A 7,097-nucleotide genomic window follows, 5' to 3' on the forward strand; every position below is an offset into this window, starting at 1 on the left:
TTGATTTGTTAAAAAAGTTTTGAAATATCCAATAAATGTCGTTCCACTTCATGATTGTGTCCCACTTGTTGTTGATTCTTCACAAAAAAATACAGTTTTATATCTTTATGTTTGAAGCCAGAAATGTGGCAAAAGGTTGCAAAGTTCAAGGGGGCCGAATACTTTCGCAAGGCACTGTATATCAGACACTAGCGCCAACCAAAACCAGATTAGTCTGGCTGGCTGGCAAGGCACTGTATATCAGACACTAGCGCCAACCAAAACCAGATTAGTCTGGCTGGCTGGCAAGGCACTGTATATCAGACACTAGCGCCAACCAAAACCAGATTAGTCTGGCTGGCTGGCAAGGCACTGTATATCAGACACTAGCGCCAACCAAAACCAGATTAGTCTGGCTGGCTGGCAAGGCACTGTATATCAGACACTAGCGCCAACCAAAACCAGATTAGTCTGGCTGGCTGGCAAGGCACTGTATATCAGACACTAGCGCCAACCAAAACCAGATTAGTCTGGCTGGCTGGCAAGGCACTGTATATCAGACACTAGCGCCAACCAAAACCAGATTAGTCTGGCTGGCTGGCAAGGCACTGTATATCAGACACTAGCGCCAACCAAAACCAGATTAGTCTGGCTGGCTGGCAAGGCACTGTATATCAGACACTAGCGCCAACCAAAACCAGATTAGTCTGGCTGGCTGGCAAGGCACTGTATATCAGACACTAGCGCCAACCAAAACCAGATTAGTCTGGCTGGCTGGCAAGGCACTGTATATCAGACACTAGCGCCAACCAAAACCAGATTAGTCTGGCTGGCTGGCAAGGCGCTGTATATCAGACACTAGCGCCAACCAAAACCAGATTAGTCTGGCTGGCTGGCAAGGCACTGTATATCAGACACTAGCGCCAACCAAAACCAGATTAGTCTGGCTGGCTGGCAAGGCACTGTATATCAGACACTAGCGCCAACCAAAACCAGATTAGTCTGGCTGGCTGGCAAGGCGCTGTATATCAGACACTAGCGCCAACCAAAACCAGATTAGTCTGGCTGGCTGGCAAGGCACTGTATATCAGACACTAGCGCCAACCAAAACCAGATTAGTCTGGCTGGCTGGCAAGGCACTGTATATCAGACACTAGCGCCAACCAAAACCAGATTAGTCTGGCTGGCTGGCAAGGCGCTGTATATCAGACACTAGCGCCAACCAAACCAGATTAGTCTGGCTGGCTGGCAAGGCGCTGTATATCAGACACTAGCGCCAACCAAAACCAGATTAGTCTGGCTGGCTGGCAAGGCGCTGTATATCAGACACTAGCGCCAACCAAAACCAGATTAGTCTGGCTGGCTGGCAAGGCGCTGTATATCAGACACTAGCGCCAACCAAAACCAGATTAGTCTGGCTGGCTGGCAAGGCGCTGTATATCAGACACTAGCGCCAACCAAAACCAGATTAGTCTGGCTGGCTGGCAAGGCGCTGTATATCAGACACTAGCGCCAACCAAAACCAGATTAGTCTGGCTGGCTGGCAAGGCACTGTATATCAGACACTAGCGCCAACCAAAACCAGATTAGTCTGGCTGGCTGGCAAGGCGCTGTATATCAGACACTAGCGCCAACCAAAACCAGATTAGTCTGGCTGGCTGGCAAGGCGCTGTATATCAGACACTAGCGCCAACCAAAACCAGATTAGTCTGGCTGGCTGGCAAGGCGCTGTATATCAGACACTAGCGCCAACCAAAACCAGATTAGTCTGGCTGGCTGGCAAGGCGCTGTATATCAGACACTAGCGCCAACCAAAACCAGATTAGTCTGGCTGGCTGGCAAGGCACTGTATATCAGACACTAGCGCCAACCAAAACCAGATTAGTCTGGCTGGCTGGCAAGGCACTGTATATCAGACACTAGCGCCAACCAAAACCAGATTAGTCTGGCTGGCTGGCAAGGCACTGTATATCAGACACTAGCGCCAACCAAAACCAGATTAGTCTGGCTGGCTGGCAAGGCACTGTATATCAGACACTAGCGCCAACCAAAACCAGATTAGTCTGGCTGGCTGGCAAGGCACTGTATATCAGACACTAGCGCCAACCAAAACCAGATTAGTCTGGCTGGCTGGCAAGGCACTGTATATCAGACACTAGCGCCAACCAAAACCAGATTAGTCTGGCTGGCTGGCAAGGCACTGTATATCAGACACTAGCGCCAACCAAAACCAGATTAGTCTGGCTGGCTGGCAAGGCACTGTATATCAGACACTAGCGCCAACCAAAACCAGATTAGTCTGGCTGGCTGGCAAGGCACTGTATATCAGACACTAGCGCCAACCAAAACCAGATTAGTCTGGCTGGCTGGCAAGGCACTGTATATCAGACACTAGCGCCAACCAAAACCAGATTAGTCTGGCTGGCTGGCAAGGCACTGTATATCAGACACTAGCGCCAACCAAAACCAGATTAGTCTGGCTGGCTGGCAAGGCACTGTATATCAGACACTAGCGCCAACCAAAACCAGATTAGTCTGGCTGGCTGGCAAGGCACTGTATATCAGACACTAGCGCCAACCAAAACCAGATTAGTCTGGCTGGCTGGCAAGGCACTGTATATCAGACACTAGCGCCAACCAAAACCAGATTAGTCTGGCTGGCTGGCAAGGCACTGTATATCAGACACTAGCGCCAACCAAAACCAGATTAGTCTGGCTGGCTGGCAAGGCACTGTATATCAGACACTAGCGCCAACCAAAACCAGATTAGTCTGGCTGGCTGGCAAGGCACTGTATATCAGACACTAGCGCCAACCAAAACCAGATTAGTCTGGCTGGCTGGCAAGGCACTGTATATCAGACACTAGCGCCAACCAAAACCAGATTAGTCTGGCTGGCTGGCAAGGCACTGTATATCAGACACTAGCGCCAACCAAAACCAGATTAGTCTGGCTGGCTGGCAAGGCACTGTATATCAGACACTAGCGCCAACCAAAACCAGATTAGTCTGGCTGGCTGGCAAGGCACTGTATATCAGACACTAGCGCCAACCAAAACCAGATTAGTCTGGCTGGCTGGCAAGGCACTGTATATCAGACACTAGCGCCAACCAAAACCAGATTAGTCTGGCTGGCTGGCAAGGCGCTTCATAGCCACTTTAAAAGCCACAGCCTCATATCCTCATTCCCTACAGTTTGCTACAGCAGGAAAATTATATTGACATTTTGAATGGTTATTTAACCTTAATTTAACTAGGCAAGTCAGTTTAGAAAAAATATTGCCTAACCTGGCCAAACTCTCCATTAACCCGGACGATGCTGGGCCAAACTCTCCATTAACCCGGACGATGCTGGGCCAAACCCTCCATTAACCCGGACGATGCTGGGCCAAACCCTCCATTAACCCGGACGATGCTGGGCCAAACCCTCCATTAACCCGGACGATGCTGGGCCAAACCCTCCATTAACCCGGACGATGCTGGGCCAAACCCTCCATTAACCCGGACGATGCTGGGCCAAACCCTCCATTAACCCGGACGATGCTGGGCCAAACCCTCCATTAACCCGGACGATGCTGGGCCAAACCCTCCATTAACCCGGACGATGCTGGGCCAAACCCTCCATTAACCCGGACGATGCTGGGCCAAACCCTCCATTAACCTGGACGATGCTGGGCCAAACCCTCCATTAACCTGGACGATGCTGGGCCAAACTCTCCTTTAACCCGGACGATGCTAGGCCAAACCTTCCATTAACCCGGACGATGCTAGGCCAAACCTTCCATTAACCCGGACGATGCTGGGCCAAACCCTCCATTAACCCGGACGATGCTGGGCCAAACCCTCCATTAACCCGGACGATGTTGGGCCAAACCCTCCATTAACCAGGACAATGCTAGGGGCGGCAGCGTAGCCTAGTGGTTAGAGCATTAGACTAGTAACCGGAAGGTTGCAAGTTCAAACCCCCGAGCTGACAAGGTACAAATCTGTCGTTCTGAACAGGCAGTTAACCCACTGTTCCTAGGCCGTCATTGAAAATAAGAATTTGTTCTAAACTCACTTGCCTAGTTAAATAAAGGTACAAAAATTAAAATGCTGGGCCAAACCCTCCATTAACCCGGACGATGCTGGGCCAAACCCTCCATACGTTCTCCCAGTCTCATTTCAGATACAGCCTCCCAGTCTCATTTCAGATACATCCTCCCAGTCTCATTTCAGAGACATCCTCCCAGTCTCATTTCAGAGACCTTCTCCCAGTCTCATTTCAGAAACATCCTCCCAGTCTCATTTCAGAGACATCCTCCCAGTCTCATTTCAGATACATCCTCCCAGTCTCATTTCAGATACATCCTCCCAGTCTCATTTCAGATACATCCTCCCAGTCTCATTTCAGATACATCCTCCCAGTCTCATTTCAGATACATCCTCCCAGTCTCATTTCAGATACAGCCTCCCAGTCTCATTTCAGATACAGCCTCCCAGTCTCATTTCAGATACATCCTCCCTGTCTAATTTCAGATACATCCTCCCTGTCTCATTTCACATACATTCTCCCAGTCTCATTTCAGAGACAGCCTCCCAGTCTCATTTCAGAGACAGCCTCCCAGTCTCATTTCAGAGACAGCCTCCCAGTCTCATTTCAGATACATCCTCCCAGTCTCATTTCAGATACATCCTCCCAGTCTCATTTCAGATACATCCTCCCTGTCTCATTTCAGATACATCCTCCCAGTCTCATTTCAGATACATCCTCCCAGTCTCATTTCAGAGACATCCTCCCTGTCTCATTTCAGATACATCCTCCCTGTCTCATTTCAGAGACATCCTCCCAGTCTCATTTCAGAGACAGCCCCCCAGTCTCATTTCAGATACAGCCTCACAGTCTCATTTCAGATACATCCCCCCCTTTCAGGTTATGTCGATACAAGACTCATTTTACTGTGGCTATAGAAACTTTTGTACCGGTTTCCTTCAGCATCTTCACAAGGTCCTTTGCTGCTGTTCTGGGATTGATTTGCACTTTTCACACCAAAGTACGTTCATCTCTAGGGGACAGAACGTGTATCCTTCCTGAGCGGTATGACGGCTGCTTGGTCCCATGGTGTTTATACTTGCGTACTATTGTTTGTGCAGATGAATGTGGTACCTTCAGGCGTTTGGAAATTGCTCCCAAGGATGAACCAGAATTTCTCTGAGGTCTTGTTTGGTTTCTTTTTATTGTCCCATGATGTCAAGCAAAGAGGCACTGGGGTTGAAGGTAGGCCTTGAAATAGATCCACAGGTACACCTCCAATTGACTCAAATTATGTCAATTAGCCTATCAGAAGCTTCTAAAGCCATGACATCATTTTCTGCAATTTTCCAATCTGTTTAAAGGCACAGTCAACTTAGTGTATGTAAACTTCTGACCCACTGGAATTGTGATACAGTGAATTATAAGTGAAATCTGTCTGTAAAACAATTGTTGGAAAAATAACTTGTGTCATGCACAAAGTAGATGACCTAACCGACTTGCCAAAACTATAGTTTGTTAACAAGAAATTTGTGGAGTGGTTGAAAAACTAGTTTTAATGACTCCAACCTAAGTGTATGTTAACGTCCGACTTCAACTATATGTGTAGAGGGATATTACACCACGTTTCTCCATCACCATCTCTTTTTACTTCTGAACAAAGCTATTTAAAGCTATATAAATACATATTTTACTCAACGCTAGGGTCCCAAAGTGGCAGCGTATTCCCTGTGTAGTGCACTGCTTTTTGACAGTGGGACGACTCCAGTCGTTGAGACCTGAAACCAGTCTGAGAGAAAGTAAGCAACAAGAACTGAATGGGAGCCCTTTGCATCTGGACTGCATGTCTGCACGTCGGCAGCTCCAATACAATGAGCCTGAATACAAGAACGGGATTTGAATGGGCCATGGTGCATGTCTTACCTGGACTACAAGTCTACAGTTTCACCAAATGGCATTATGATCAAGTCTACAGTTTCACCATATCTCTCTCTGTACTTCCTCAGTGCACAATGTATTTATTTCCCCTTTATTTAACCAGGTAGGCCAGTTGAGAACAAGTTCTCATTTACAACTGCGACCTGGCCAAGATAAAGCAAAGCAGTGTGACACAGACAACAGCAGAGTTACACATGGAATAAACAAACGTACAGTCAATAACACAATACAAAAAGTCTATATACAGTGTGTGCAAATGAAGTAAGGAGGTAAGGCAATAAATAAGCCATAGTGGCGAAGTAATTACAATTTAGCAATTAACACTGGCGTGATAGATGTGCAGATGAGGATGTGCAAGTAGAAATACTGGTGTGCAAAAGAGCAGAAAAACTAAAAATGAGGTAGGTAGTTGGTTGGATAGGCTATTTACAGATGGACTGTGTACAGCTGCAGTGATCTGTGAGCTGCTTTGACAGCTGATGCTTAAAGTTAGTGAGGGAGATATGAGTCTCCAGCTTCAGTGATTTTTTTCAATTCGTTCCAGTCATTGGCAGCAGAGAACTGGAAGGAAAGGCGGCCAAATGAGGTGTTCGCTTTGGGGATGACCAGTGCAATATACCTGCTGGAGCGCGTGCTACGGGTGGGTGTTGCTATGGTGACCAGTGAGCTGAGATAAGGCAGAGCTTTACCTAGCAAAAAACTTGTAGATGACCTGGAGCCAGAGGGTTTGGTGGTGATGTAGCGAGGACGAGCCATCAAGAGCATACAGGTCGCAATGGTGGGTAGTATATGGGGCTTTGGTGACAAAACGGATGGCACTGTGATAGACTGCATCCAATTGGCTGATTAGAGTGTTGGAGGCTATTTTGTAAATGACATCGCCAAAGTCAAGTATTAGCAGGATAGTCAGTTTTACAAGGGTAAGTTTGGCGGCGTGAGTGAAGGAGGCTTTGTTGTGAAATAGGAAGCCGATTCTAGATTTCATTTTGGATTGGAGATGCTTCATCTGAGTCTGGAAGGAGAGTTTACAGTCTAGCCAGACACCTAGGTATTTATAGTTGTCCACATATTCTAAGTCAGAACCTTCCAGAGTAGTGATGCTCGGCGGGCAGGCAGGTGTGGGCAGCGATCGGTTGAAGAGCTTACATTTAGTTTTACTAGCGTTTAAAA

Source organism: Oncorhynchus kisutch, linkage group LG15 (genome assembly GCF_002021735.2).
Source record: "Oncorhynchus kisutch isolate 150728-3 linkage group LG15, Okis_V2, whole genome shotgun sequence".
Taxonomy (NCBI): Eukaryota; Metazoa; Chordata; class Actinopteri; order Salmoniformes; family Salmonidae; genus Oncorhynchus; species Oncorhynchus kisutch.